General features: G+C 39.0%; 1 long non-coding RNA gene across 1 annotated transcript in view; it reads left to right on the forward strand.

The window, feature by feature from the left end:
- LOC131483434 (uncharacterized) overlaps window positions 1-14,400 on the forward strand; it is a 69,687-nt gene extending 55,287 nt beyond the window's left edge. Inside the window, exons 2-3 of the long non-coding RNA XR_009247674.1 lie at window positions 5,929-6,037; window positions 13,093-14,400. This is a non-coding gene — a long non-coding RNA (uncharacterized LOC131483434). The remainder of the gene's footprint in view (window positions 1-5,928; window positions 6,038-13,092) is intronic.
- The last annotated feature ends 1,603 nt before the right edge of the window (window positions 14,401-16,003 follow it).

Genomic DNA, 16,003 nt, shown 5'->3' on the forward strand with positions numbered 1-16,003 from the left:
CAGGAACCTTAGCTCTCCTGAGTGCCAGAGCAAGGGTGAAATGCTTAGTGAACATACAGCATTGTGTCGACCACAGTACAAAAAATTATAAAGAAAAATGTTGTCTTCAACCCCAATCTAGAAAAAAAAAATTAAGACTCTGAGTTTTCTAAGCTTTTTAATCTATGCATTTTAATGTTTTATTATCTATGGATTATATACATAATTGTATATACTTATTCTTCACCAAATATTACCAAATATATTTTTCTATTATTAAAAAGTTCAAACCCTGTCTCTGCAACATACTCTTTGGGTGACTGGGGGACAGTTTCTAGGCCTTGAGTTTGTTTTAATTTAGAAATTGATGACATAAATGATACCTACGACACAGGTCTGTAGTGAGGATTAAGTGAGATCATTCACTGAGGATGCATAGTATAGGTCCAGACACACAGTAGGCATCTATTTCTGAGTTACTCTACATAATTGAGTTTTCTGCCTAGCTCTCCTTCTACGAGGAGCATACTGATTTAATCACTGCAGATTTACAATATGTTTTAATATTTGATTGGGCTGCTCCTTTATCATGTTTATATTTAGTAAAGGAATTAAACACTATTTGTGATGGCTTATTCTTCCAAATTAACTGCAGAATAATATTTTTCCTGGAAAAGTGTGGCTAGGCCTGGCTTCTCCAGAAAGTAGAAGCCAAGACAAAGGACTTAAGCATATTAGGGAGTGCAACTCTGAGGGACATTGTGAGGGACAAGGGAATGGTGCAAGGAAGGAGAGGGAGCCCATGCACGAAGGTGTCACCCAGTCTGCTGCTGCTCTGTGCAACTAACTGTTCAACCTCACATGTGGTACTACCTTCTGGGAAGTTGTATCTCAAACCAGTCAATCCAGGGGGAAGAAGGGAAGAGATTTCGCATCCCAGCCCTCATATCTCACTGGTTAAGATATCACTACACTGAACTGGGAGTCTATTCCACATGCTTCAGGCTTGAACATAACCCAGCAGCGCTCAGTGGGTCCCATGGTGTGTCATGCCCAGGTACCAGACAGAAGCCCTGGAGAGAGCCCAAGCAAAGCCAACACAGGACAGTCAGTGAAGCTAGACCCAAGTAGGTGAAGCTGGGAGCATCTGAGGAGATCCTGAGAGAAAGAAAATTGGGGGTAAGTTAACATGTTTGTATTACCCAATTTTCCTGTTTTGGAACATAGCAGTTACATTTGCAAAAGAGAGTTACCCCACTTATTCCTAAAGTCATGTTCTTACATTCTCTTTGATTTGTCTCCATCAGGATCAAATTAACAAATTTATTAATTTTTTTGTGTGTTAATGATGTAACCACAAGTCCTTGTGAGGTAGCCTCCCTTAGCTACAGAGAAAATGCAGAGAGTTTGGTACTATTTTTAAATTCATAAAGGATTTACTACTGCCTTTGAGGATGAGAACTCACTTGTTCTGTGGCCAAGGAGCTTAGGATTGGAGGGTCAGTGTGCTTCCTCTGCCTTCACCCCAGTAATTTATGATCTGCCTCAAGGCGACCTCTCTTCTCCCCAGATGCCTGTTAAGGTCCCGTAGAGCTCTGTCCTTAGCAGTAAATTACTCTTGCTAAAAAATGATTTGAGAATGGGCATGTGATGAATGTCCTCCAAAATATTACCCTTTTTTCCATTCAAACTTAAACTCTCCTTATGCCAGAAAAGATTTCCAGGGTACTGTAAACGTCTCTTTGGATATATAAAGGGAATTTGCCCCATCTTTTGACATGCTATGAATCCAAGAGTCAATTAAAGGTGATCATTGTGCATCCAAGAGAATAAACTGTGTGGGCCTGGTTTCCCCTCTTGTTTAAAGGACTTTTAATGAGAGCCAGGTGGTAAGTTTCTGGCCTGTGATGCTGAGCTGTACACAGGAGTCCTAATACATGCAACCATACCAGTTCTTTGTCATGAGGATTATCCTGGGATGCTGTGAGCTTTGGGTTGTTCCTTGTCTAACCACAGAATTGCTGCATGCCCCTTGGAGGTATTTTACTCTCCTCTTCCATGTCTAGATGTAGTAGTGTTATTATGTGATATCAAATTTCTCCACAAAATGCCGTTGCCACTGGCTATTCATTTGTGTGCACCAACATTATTATTTGGCATACTTGGTGCATTTTGTCGTATTCAGTAACCTTCATGAGAAGTTCAGCATTCTGGCAGGGATCTTTCCCCTTGGCCACAGAGGAACCCTGTATTCCTCTGAACCTAAGAGATGGGAATGCAACAGAAGCAGCTGGAGATATGAAAATAACTAGGAACAAAATAGACATCAAGTTCAGGCAAACACTGAGAAAGAATTTCACTTAGCATAACGCTGTCCAGTTCCATCCATGTTGCGACAAAAGGCCATATTTCATTCTTTCTCATTGCCAGTATGGAAACCAATTTGACAATAAATTTCATATTGAAAGAAAAGAATTTCTGCAGAAGTGGAATGCTGCACTGATGCTGCACATTCTGTAGGATTCAGTGGCTGCCACATAGCAGTCTTGAACAAGGAAAAAAGAACTGTATATATATTGACATGTGAGTTCATACCTCAAGCTCATCTGTCAGATGACAGAGTTCAGACTACATATTTTACTCTTAGACCCACGTGGGCGATTAATACTACATGCTAAATACATGCATATAATGAGAAAAGAACAGAGAATTCTAAGATAGTTACACTTTCAAATAAAACTTTAGGACTTAACCAAAAAATGAATCAAGTAGGTGGATGATGTCAGTGCCTAAATTTCCGTTAATACTTTCAAAGTGTGCTTTTTTTAATGTAAAAAAATACGTTTCATGAATTGGAAAGCCAATGCTTATTGAGATACACAATGCCTTCGAGTGAGCATTCCAAGAAAATGAATATCTCATTCTGGCATGGATTGTTCTTTCTTCGCCATTCCTAGTCAACACAGCCACATTTCTTCAGTTACATGTCCTATTGCCCCTGAGACTCCTGGGCTGTCCCACCCAACAGCATTAAGGTTGCTATATTACCATAAAAGTCTACCCTGTGAGTGAAACAAATGGGCTACGTTAGCACACATAAAAAAGCAGCCTTCCCTCCTGGATTGAAGAAAACATACACCCAACATTGTGGTTGCTGGAGTTTTGGTCTTCCTGAGAGGATGATGACTTCCAAAGTGCAAAAAGCTTTACCCCAGTCCACAAAGACTTCCATAATCTTTGTGCTTTTTTTTTCCCCCTTACAGTATTTTAATGCATAAAGTCTTAAATCTAAATCTGTCTTTGAGATCAGGGAGAAATATTTAAACATTTATGCATTCAGTTCATGATTCAGAGATTTATTTATAAGACTGTTGATTTTGGGACACCCAACTCTTGCATTTAAACTGCCGAAGTGAGTCATGTTTGTGGGAGGTAATTACTACCAGAAAGTACAACTAACTTGTAAGCTTCTCTTTAAAATGTCCACTCACAATCTACAATTACTGTAAATAACAGGCTACCAGGACTCTTGCCCTGTTTCATGGCTGTATATATTTATTATGAGTGCATTAGGCTATACCCAAACATACTTTTGTCACAGAGGGGTTCTTGGAGGAGAAACGTGTCCATTTATTAAAGTATCAGTATAGATTTCTGAGGATGTAGGTTTGAAAAGATATATCTCAAGGTTTCCCTTCCATTATAGGGACCAATGCCCAGAGAACAGCTGTCTCAAGAGTAAGACTAGATTCCAATTGGTAGAAAATGTATACATATGGTTTGTGCATCATTAAAGATCAGATCCAACCCCCTGAAATTAGAGGAGGAGCTTCCTCTTTTCAACACCTCAGTGCCTCTGTCAGGCTGATTTTGTGTCTTTCTAAGGGGTTCTCTGATCCTCCATTTAGGGAGTGATGAGGCCTGTGCCCATCTGACTAGCAGCAGAGTGGGTAGCTTCCTGTGGGCCATGATGCCACGGTTTCTGAGAACATCCTGCCGTTAAAATATTCATGACTGATTCTTTATCAGTCAGTGCCTAAGATTTCACAGATAAGATGGCTAGAGAGCTAGTAGTGTGGAAAGGAGAAAGAGTAGGAGGGAATTCAGTGTCTGGAGTCAGCTTAAATAAGAAACTGCTACGGCAGGAATTGGCAAAGGCATCAGAAAGGAAAGGCTGAAATTTCCATAGACCAAGCTCCAGCTGCTTGATGGTTTTACCCTGCCTTTGACCTAACCTTGCTTAATACAGCTCAGCTGTGATTAAGACTGTGAGGCTTCCCAGTCTCCTCCAAAAGTCCTTGACTCCTGAGCCAAACATATACTCTTCTTTGGTGGGTTTGAGACTTAACCAACCATACAACCATGCCTGCTTCGGCTGCCTACGGCTCATCTGGCTTCTTGGAACTGTCCATATTCATTCATTCTGTGATCACTTCCTTGTCATTTATTCACTAACCACTTACTGACTACACTCTATGGGTCAGTTGTTGTGCTAGGTGCTGGGGTACATCTGTGAGCGTCACCCAGTCCCTACTGGGGAGATAACCATAAAGAGCAACAATTTCAAAGCTGTATGATAAATGCTACTTGGGGAGGGGGCAAGCGTGTATACCTGATCTTGGAGAGCAGAAAACACTTGCTGTGAGTTCCCATGTTTAGGCAAAGACCTAAAGGAAAAGTAGGAGATAGGCAGGAGACATGGGGGGGGGGGGGGGGCGGGAAGGTAAAATATTCAGTGCAGGAGAAGAGGTGGAGGTCAAAGCCCATGAGAAACAGGAAGATCCAATTCACAGAGAACTGTGATTAGTTCTCAGTGGGCGGAGCAGGGAGTAAGACGAAGGTGGAGTGATGACTGTGACGGCCCTTTCCTGCCACGTTAAGGTGTTCAAACCTGAGTGGGATCTCTCGAAGGGTGCATCCTGTACACTGTGTTTCCGTGAGAACAGCCATTTACTGGATGCTGACACACTCCTATCTAGGCATCTAGGCTTGACGCTGGGCGACTTAATAAGCTCTCGGCCATTTGCCCAAGCTTTCTGACTCTCCTGACCTCCCACGGTTCACCTCAGCTGTGACCAGAACCAGCGCACTGTTGGCATGGTCCGAGCGCTGGCATTGCCCAAAGTTCTCCCTGCCTCCTTCATCTCTGTGATCCGCTGGGCCTACAGCACACCGACAGGGCTCTAGTTTACATGTTTATCAAAATTCTCTTGCTTCATTTTGACTCGAAATCTGGACCATGTAAAAATATATGAACTTACGGTTCATTCAACAAGTATGAAGTTAACTGTGCGCAAGGGAGTATGTGTTCCAGGTAATACAGTAATGGGCAGAAAAGAACTAAGCCTCCACTTCAAGGAGTTGATATTTTAGAAGAAGACAGCTATCAGATGGTGATAATTATTGTGTAGAAAATGGTTATGAAAACATGATCATCATGTAGAAAACTTAAGCAGGCAAGGGCTGCTGCAGGATGTTATTTTACTGGAGAATTATAATATGCATGCACACAGTGGAATAGATACGTGCTATCGTACCATACACGTGTACCAACAGGTTTGTTAACGACCTTATTAGAGAATTCACATAACGACTTTGAAATCATAGACTTTGACAGTCATGTCATTGTCGCTTATAAATTTCAGTTTTCATGACTCTTTCTGATTTTTAGTTTATTCAGTGTGTGATTTTAATTTTAGCCTTGCAGTATAATAAACAGGATTTTGCAGTAATCCTGTAGTCTAAATGCCTGTGGCTTAAAGAACGTGACTCGATGCATTTCTGAACTAGGATTTTGCTTTACAAAAATAAGAGCTCAGCACTTCGCTATTTATATTTTATCTTAATTTTCCATTTGGAATGATGGACAAGCATTCCTTGTACAACCTCGTGATCAATAGTAGGGATTTTGATAAGGAGTGACACCGTCCTCTGCTATCTGCCTAATAGGAGTGAAGAAAAGGGGAAGAGAGAAGCAACATTTGAAGAAAAAGGAGCCGAGATTTTCCAGGATTGGACGACAGCACAAACGCTCAGATACAGAGTACACTAGTAGCAGGTGAGATAAATGAAAATGAGTATACAACATAGTGAAGTTGAAGAACATCAAGACTAAAGAGAAAAGCCTTAAAAGCTTTCAGGGATAAAAGATTCCATGCAGAGGAGCACTCGATAGACTGACAGAAGACTGTCATTACTACAATAGCTGTGAGAAGACAGTAATGTCTGCATGACCCTGAGAGAAATTAACTGTCAATCTAGCATTTTATCTTCAGCAAAACTATTTAAAATGGATAAATAGGCACTTTTCTAATTACGAAGATTTAGACAATTAACCAACCAATAGACTCTCAACGTAGTATGTACTTAAAAAGAAAAAAGAAATGAACCCAGAGGGAAGGTTTAGAACACAGGATAATGATGAACACAGATGTTGGTAGAAATAAAAGATAGTATATTAACAACTGACTGCTAGAAAAGTTTTTAGGGTTATAAAAGATAAAAAACTGAAGCTTTTTTTTTTTCAACTTTTTTTTTATTTTTTATTTTTGAGACAGAGAGAGACAGAGCATGAATGGGGGAGGGGCAGAGAGAGAGGGAGACACAGAATCGGAAACAGGCTCCAGGCTCCGAGCCATCAGCCCAGAGCCTGACGCGGGGCTTAAACTCACGGACCGCGAGATCGTGACCTGGCTGAAGTCGGACGCTTAACCGACTGCGCCACCCAGGCGCCCCAAAAAACTGAAACTTTAAACAACAATATGAAGTGTTCAGTGGGAGAAGGTTAAAATGCTGAACAACTTAACTTTAAAAAGACATTATAGGTAGGAATATATTTTTAACGTTTAGTGGTAATCACCAAAAGGATAGAATCTATAGCTTCTTTTTTTTAATTTTTTAATGTTTATTATTTATTTTTGAGAGAGAGAGAGACAGAGTGTGAGCAGGGGAGCGGCAGAGAGAGAGGAGACACAGAATCCGAAGCAGCTCCAGGCTCCAAGCTGTCAGCACAGATCCTGACACAGGGCTCGAACTAACGAACCGTGAGATCATGACCTGAGCCGAAATCAGACACTTAACCAACTGAGCCACTCAGGTGCCCCAGAATCTATAGCTTCTGAACAAGCAGAAGGGAGAAACAGGAAGATCAAAAACGTTATCAATCCAACAGAAGACAGAGAAAAGGGAACCTGCAAAGGAAATGAGAGTAAATTAAAATTATGAATGTTAGAAATATATGCTATATATCAACAATCACAATAGCTAAGAGTGGATTTAACCAGGAGTTGGCAACCTTTTTCTGCAAAGGACCAAATAATAAATGTTTTAGGTGTTGTGGGTCACATATACTTTCTTCAGTCCTTTAAAGACCTAAAAAACCATTCTTAGCAAGCCATACACAGATTGCCAGCTGGATTTGGCCAATGGAAGGAGTTGGTTGACCTCTGGATCAAAGTTTTAACAGTCAAAAATTTCCAGATTGGACTTTTTTTTTTTAAGCCAGCTATATACTTCTCGTAAGAGAAGAGCCTTAAAGCACATAAAGGACTTATGATGAAGGGTGGGGAAATATATACTTACAAGTATAGTAACCGAAGGGAAGCTAGCTGGCACCCCTGGACACAAGGATTCAAGTGCAGGTAGTTCATTTTGGAGGGGAGGGTGCTGTGTCTCAGGAAACACCTGCAGGGAAGTGGTGACATGAGAAAGGGAAGAGAAGAAGCCAATTGATCAAAGATGTGTTATCAGCCACTTACCACTATGGGCAACTGGAGAACAGTCCCCTGAGGAACTTTGGAAGACAGAGCAGAATGTGCCTCAGAGACATTCACCTGAGGAGCAAGGAAGCTTGAGTATTTATTGACCAACTCTTGGACCATCATTATTGAGTGGTGACCCTGGGGACATTAACTCTCTGGCTCTCCTGGCTTGCCTTTTGGATAAGTAGAGTGTTCTACCAAGGCTAAGAAAAAAAAAAAAAGCCCTCGAGCACAAAGTCACAGTTTCTTACAGCAAGCAGTCTTTACACATAGAGGTGAGCGCTGAAGTGACATGCGTTGGGCAAGGTGTGCATATTCTGCTACACTTGTCCTACATTAATAGAAGTCAAACTGAATTAAGGGCAAAAGGCACTGAAAGGGGTAAATGGGAGATTACATAATAATAGAAGAACAATCCACCAAAAAACCAAACCAATCACGAATTAGCTTGAGACCTAGCATCAAAATATGCAAAGCAAAAATTGACATAATTACAGGGATCAATTGACAAATTTATAATCCTAGTTGAAGATTTTAATAAACCTTTATAAGAAATGAATAGATCCAGCTGACAAAAACTAGTAAGGAAAATAGAAGATATAGTGGAAAATATTAAATTGTAATAACCTACAAAACGAATGAAAAGGGGGGAAAAATTCTGACTGAAATGGCTCCCACTGGGCTAAAATCAAGGTGTCAGCAGGGCTGTGTTCCCTCTGGAGGCTATAGGAGAAAACCCATTTCTTTGCACTTTGCGGCTTCTAGAGACCACATGCATGCCTTGGTTCGTGGCACCTTCCTCCATCTTCGAAACCAGTTGCCTGACATCTGTAAAACTCTCTCTATCTTGCCTTTCTTTTTTATTATTATTATTTTTAATGTTTTTATTTATTTTTGAGACAGAGAGAGACAAAGCATGAGCAGGGGAGGGTCAGAGAGAGGGGGAGACACAGAATCCGAAGCAGGCTCCAGGCTCTGAGGTGTCAGCACACAGCCCGACGCGCGGCTCAAACTCACGAACCGCGAGATCATGACCTGAGCCAAAGTCGGACGCTTAACCTACTGAGCCACCCAGGCGCCCCATATCTTGCCTTTCTTTTTCACTTCTAAGAACTCTTGTGATTACATTAGTTCTGTGCAGATAATCAGGATCTTCTCTCCATATCAAAATCCTTAACTTAGTCATGCCTGCAAAGTCCCTTTTGCCATGTAAGGTAACATAATCAGAGATTCCAGGACTAGCACGTGGAATCTCTGAGGGGGTCATCATTCCACCCACCACACAAGCTGTATAAAGTTTTGCACCCTGTGCATTAGAGACAGAGATACATTTCCAAGGCTGATTTAGATTGAGAAACTTCAAACCACATTCTTTCTTCAGATGGGTTTTGGAATTCTCTTTTAGTGCTATACTAGAAGTCACCACATAAGGTTTAGGTGAATTGTTAAGTGTAACCAACCACAGTATAAAATAACAAACCCTAAAAGTTGCATGTAAGAGCTCTTACACCTGGCACCTTTATTTCCTCACTTCCTCCATATTCACTGCAGGATTTGCTCTCACCTATAATACTAGAGAATGTATCTTTGCTTACAAACAGTGTGGACAAGTCATTTTTCTATCATAAAACACAAAATTAATATGGTTGAGCCGATAGTTTTATATGCAGTGCTATATACATCCTTCCATAGAAAGTACACTTTCTTTTCACAAACTTTAGAGTATTTCTCCTTATTAATTATGTACTAAATAACAAAGGAAACAGTAAGTTTATTTTTTTTTTAATTTTTTAAATGTTTATTTATTTTTGACAGAGAGAGAGAGAGGGAGAGAGAATGAGCGGGGGAGGGACAGCGAAAGAGAGAGAGACACCGAATCTGAAGCAGGCTCCAGGCTCTGAGCTGTCAGCACAGAGCCCGACATGGGGCTCGAACTCACAGACCTTGAGATCATGACCTGAGCCAAAGTCGGACGCTCAACCGACTGAGCCACCCAGGCGCCCCAAAATTTTAAAGAATTGTTAACATATAGAGAAATTCTCTTACCTGAATGAAATTAGAAGTCAACAATATAAAGATGGGGAAAATATCCTTGGAAACTTAAATAACATAAGCTGAAGAGGAAATCACACTAGAAATTACAGTTAGTGCTAAACAGGAAAGAACATACTACATAATAAATTGCTAAAGCTATGACACTTAGCAGTGAAGGTATAGCACAAAAATAACTTTATAAAAAAGTATAAATTTAAAACAAGCCAGTGATTGGGTTAAGACACTAGAAGAAAGCTGTAAAATGAAGCCAGGAAATATAAAAGAAAAGAAATAATTTTACAAAAATTAAGTAAAACACAAAGGAACAGTAGCGAGGATAAACAGATCCAGAAACTGATGTTTTGAAAAAACTACTGACAGGTCAAGATTTTTTAAAAACATAAATGATTGCTCTGAACAAATTTATGCTCTGAATTTAAATATTTAGATTAAAATTTTCTTTAAATAGAATCACAAAAATTAGCCAGAGGAAAAATTGGACAACATGAATAGTCTAATAGTCATTAAAAAAGATTAAATTGGTAAACAAAACTGTCTTCCTCTACCAAAGAGACATTGGGTACTGATGATTTTATGGCAGAGTGCTATATCTTTAAGGTGCAGATAATCTCCAACTTGCACACATTATTTCAGGGAATTGGAGAAGAGGAAAAGCTACTTAGCTCATTTTAAAACCTAGCGTGCTGTGGAGATCAGGGAAAATGTAATAAAAGAAAACTATAGATCCATTTCATTTATGACCACAGCAGGAAAACATTCTAAACAAAATAGTAGCAAATCAACTTCAGCAGTATTTATGTTTAAGTTGAGTTCATCTCAGAAATGGATGGGTGACTTCAGAAGGAATTCTAAAATTTTTTGATGTAACTACATTAAGAGATTAAGAAAATCTCTATGATTATCTCAGTAATTCCAGAAAAAGCACATGTTAAAAAAATCAATTCATGATGATTTTTAAAAATCTTAGCAAACTAGGAGCAGAAAACTTAATATTCAAAATGTACAATAATCATGCATATTGATGAAACTTTAAATGTGGTTTCATTAATGTCAGGGACCAAATAAATATATTTCATGTCACTACTTCTATTCAAGAGTGTACTAGCTGTTTTAGACAATCTAATAGATGAACAAAAACATAAGAGGTACAAGAATTGTAAAGACCTGAAACGTATTTATACACATATAAAACTTAAATGTAATATTATTTCTAATAGTAAATCAATAAAAATTCTAAAAGTAATTTGAAACTTGGTCCAAATTTTTGGATAAGCTTAGCATAATTAATAACATTCCAAATAATCCATTAGAGAATCATCACATAAAACATATTTTTTCTAATGACAACAAAAACTATAATTTACCTAAGAACAAATCCAACAGAGATGTACAAGACAATTAAAAAGAAAATAAAGCATCATTGAAGTAATGGGAATCTCAAATAAATGGAAGAGTCTCAAATAATTGGAGGAATACATGTTTTTGGATTGGGAGATTTATTATAATAAAGACGGCAATTGTTTACAAATTAATTTATAAATTCAATGTAGAATCCAATTCCATTTAAAATATCATCCCAGTTTTATATAGAACTTGATAAATGGCCTTAATGTTCATATGGTAGAGAAAAGAACAAGAATAGCCAAAATACATTTAAAGAACAAGCTGGGAAAGAGATCAATGCTTTTGACAAAATTATACTGATTAAGTATACTGCACCTGGGTGGTTCAGTCGGTTCAATGCTTCGGCTCAGGTCATGATCTCATGGTCTATGAGTTCAAGCCCCGTGTCGGTCTCTGTGCTGACAGCTCAGACAGATTCTGTATCTCCCTCTCTCTGTCCCTCCTCTGCTCATGCGCACTCTCTCTCTCTCTCAAAAATAAATAAACATTAAACATTTTTTAATTATACTGATTAATACAATTTTGGCACAGGGATAGACAAGATGCCCAATGGAATAGGATACAGAGCTCAGTCTCATGCATACAGTGACACTTAATATTTGTCAGGAGCTGTATTACTGATGAGTGGCATAATAAAATGGTGGTGGGAAATTAGTTATCAATATGGAAAAAGATAAACCTTAATTCTTTGCTCATTCCCTAGGCTGAATTAAATACCAAATGTGTAGAGCAGCATTCTAAAAATTCAGAACATAGTATTAAAAATGTCATTAAAATTTGCAGATGGAAAGAGTTCTTAAACAACATACAAAAGAAGTCAAGGACAAAATTGATAAATTTGACTCCTTTAAAATATTGAACTCCTTTATAAAAAAGATACTATAAAGTTAAGATAAAACACAGACTGAAAGAAGATGTTGACAATGCACATAGTTGACAAAAGATCAGTTGCCAGAATATATAATGATTCCTACAAATGAAAGAAAGAAAGAAAGAAAGAAAGAAAGAAAGAAAGAAAGAAGAAAGAAAGAAAGAAATAGTTCAATAATATAGGCAAAGTATTTGGTGGGGGACAGTGAGGAATGAATAAACCAAGTACTGAGGATTTTTAGGGCAGTGAAAATACTCTGTATGGCACCATAATCATAGGTACATGCCGTTATATATTTGTCCAAACCTATGGGATGTACACCACCAAGCGAGAACCATAATGTGAACCATGGACCTTCGGTGATAATGTAGGTTATCAGTGTAGGTTTCTCAATCATAACAAATGTACCACTTTTGAAGGAATGCTGATAATGAATGTGCGGGTGCAGGTGCATATGGAAGTCTCTGTAGCTTCCCCTCAATTTTGTTGTGAACATTGAACTGCTCTAAAAGACTGAAGTCTTAATTTTTAAAAGTAGGCAAAGTTATATGAGATGGCAGTTTATAGAAGAGGAAAAAATATTGTGGTCGTGGGGGGGAAGCATAGTTACAGGGCTAAGGGAGTGTAGAGTATATGAAGAGGATAGTTGAAGTAATGGGTCTTGGAATCCAAGCTGGATAGGAAGGCAGTAGAGAAAGGGAGAAAGTGAGAGCTGAGGGGATAGATATTTCTCTGAGGTTGCAGAAGAGTGATAGTGGGGGTTACCTGAGCCGGCAAGGTAAAGGACAAGGTGCTGTTTGGAGAGCTTTCCACTGGTGATTTTGTAGTGGAGCTTTTTTTCCTCACTTAATAGTATACCCTGGATGTTTTTACCATTTCAAAAGTCATAGTTCTGTGTCACCCATTTTAATATACAATTCCATTTTTCAGATGTATCACAATTTAATTAACCAATCTCTTACTGTAATCAGTTTTAAATTATAGTAAAAAGCTTATCATTTAAAGTGCTTATGATCCTTCCAGAAATCCTCACCAAGAAGCCTGTGACTTCCTGGAGACGGTGGAAGAAGCCCTGTGGTTCTAGAGAAACTCAAGACCAAAGCTACTGACTGACTTCCTCACGGAGGGGGCACAGCCTGGAATATTCCTCTGTACCCTCGAGTCATGTTGGAAGAGAGATCAGGTTCTTCTAACTTGCCCATTAATGTATATGAATTACTTAGTTAATGCCACACTGTTCACTGAGTTGCTTCTGTTTGAAAAGAGCTGTATCAGACCCTGGAAATGTAAAAATGCTGTCCAATGTAGAAGGTATAATTGGATGAGGACATAAGTTACTACAATGCAAAGTTAAATCAGAGGCAGATTTAGCATGAAGTGAATGAAACTCCAGTGTCAGTGCCCCTCACTTACATGGGCCCCTTCTGATGCTCTAGGAGAAACCCTATGAACATACTTATGTGCTCATACATTTTGGTAAACTTTGCAAAAGTGAGAATTAAGAAAAAAAAAAAAAAAAAACCTCAGTTAAACTGTCTTTTTCCTGTCTTACTTCCCCTACCGTTGAAATGCCCAAGGACATTTTTGAGTCCCAGCAAACGAATTGTACGAAGGACACGTTTAGCTGAGTTTATTGAAATATACGTATGGGATCATAAATACTTCATTTCAGAATGACCTGATTGCCAGCTGCACTCGTGGAGGAGCGATTTCTAGAAACATCTTACTACCCCTGTGCTGATTCGTTGGGTTCATGGCTTGATGGTGTAGAACAGAGGCTTTACCGTGACAGGAACATGCCGGGTGGCACTCAGCCCAGGAAGTAGGTGGGTCCTGGAGGAGACACCAGAGTTTGAGGTGTACATGAGGCAAGAAAATAGTCTGTGGAGAATTCTTCTAATCAGACATGTAAAGCTGTGAATGGAGGGCGTCGTTCTCAAAAGTGCCTGGTCGGGAATACTCTTAACGACACAGCATAAGCAGTTATATACTTATACGTGCACCCATTTTTCTTTTTGTTGGTAATTGCACAAAATGAGACACAACCTGGTGGCAGCACTATAAAGAGCGAGTCCATCTATAGGTGAAGTTGTACATTGTATTCATTCCAATTATCAGCAATAAAAAATGTGACCAGCCATTACAGAAGACTGAATTATATTTCCATTTTCTCTACAGAAAATACTATAATTAAGTAACTCCAATAGGCAGTTACTGAATGAAAATGTTATTTTTCCAGATTTTATAATAATTATTACATTTGTTAACTTGTTAAAATTTGATTTGGTTGTGATTTCTTTATTCTAAATAAATATGCATTTTCTTATCTAATTTTGATTAATCACTTTCAACTATTTTTCCTAAAGAGGTTCCCCTGAAATTACTTAAACTTCAGGACCTACAGAAGTTTTTACTAGATCTGCCCCAGTACAAAGCAGTGAGCATCATAAAGGGGAGTTTTTTAAATTTTTTTTATGTTTTTTAAAATTTATTTCTGAGAGAGAGCGAGCGCATGAGTGGGGGAGGGGCAGAGAGAGAGGGAGACACAATCTGAAGCAGGCTCCAGGCTCTGAGCTGTCAGCACAGAGCCCGACGTGGGGCTCGAACCCACAAGCCATGAGATCATGACCTAAGCTGAAGTCGGACACTTAACCGACTGAGCCACCCAGGCACCCCATGAGAGAGGAATTTAAGGGGATCTGTAGGAGTTCTTAAAAGGAAAAAATATCCATGACAGAGGTGATCAAAGAAGGGTTTTGTCTGAGCTATGATAAAGCAGAAGAACCTGAATTCAGAAATATGGCAAACAGTGTTCTAAATGAAACAGGGAATTCTTCATAACTTTTTTTTAAGTTTATACACAGTGTAGTTTTAATGAGTTAAGCATATGGCTATCCCAATAGCCTTCTACACATACAATTACAAATACATTTTAGTGAAAAAGATCTTGCTAGAAAGATGATTTTTTCACAGCATAATTTCAATGAGTTAAGCATACAGTTGTTCCCATAGGCTTCTTCACATATGTTTACAAACACGTATCTTTTTATTTATGTATTTATTTATTATTTTAAATTTTTTTCATTTTAATTCCAGTTAACATACAGTATTTTATTAGTTTCAGGTGTGTCAACACTTCCATACATCGTCCTGTGCTCATTTTCATAACTTTTTAATAATGTCTCTCCCTGGATCTACTTACTCAAATACTTGTTTGTCATTGGCACACCCCTTTCATGACCTTCACGCCCTTTCTGATTCCATATCTGAACACCTTTTCTGCTGGTGTTTTGTGGACATGGGCTCAAATAACAGATTAGCACAAACCTGGTGGATGTTCAAGAAAGAGAAATTTCTCAGGCTGGATTCCAGGTAGGAGTCCAAACCTAGAGAAATGTGACAGTTCTGTAATGTAGTCCAGGTCTATTTCATAAATTAGGCCAACACGAACATTACATAAACAATGCAAACCTTCTCCCCCGTTATTTAATTATGACATGATTAGCGAACAAGAGTTAGAGGGAGTCCTATTTTTGAGCTTTAGGCTGGGGTCCCCCTCAAGCATACATGAGAAGGAAACAACCATAATGTGCAGAAGTCAAGGACAAGAAGAGTTTCTCCTATGCAGTAGTGTGGCCTAGATACCATCCCATCACACCATATCCACGACAAGATCGTGTGTGTGCATGTGTGTGTGACAGAGACACACACACAGAAAGACTGAGAACAGAGATGGAGACTGAGATAGACCCACCATGTTCTGCAGTGGTTAGGGGATCCCTGAAGGAAGTGCCTGGTACTCTGTATCTCCACTTACTTCTTTCCCCATCTAGGACCACTTCTTCCACTGGGAGGCTCAGCCTTCCAGAGGTCTGGTGATTCATCAGGCAGTCCTAGGGGCCTTTGAGTTTGGATGACTCAGTATTGAGTGAGC

This window comes from Neofelis nebulosa, chromosome 8 (genome assembly GCF_028018385.1).
Source record: "Neofelis nebulosa isolate mNeoNeb1 chromosome 8, mNeoNeb1.pri, whole genome shotgun sequence".
Classification (NCBI taxonomy): Eukaryota; Metazoa; Chordata; class Mammalia; order Carnivora; family Felidae; genus Neofelis; species Neofelis nebulosa.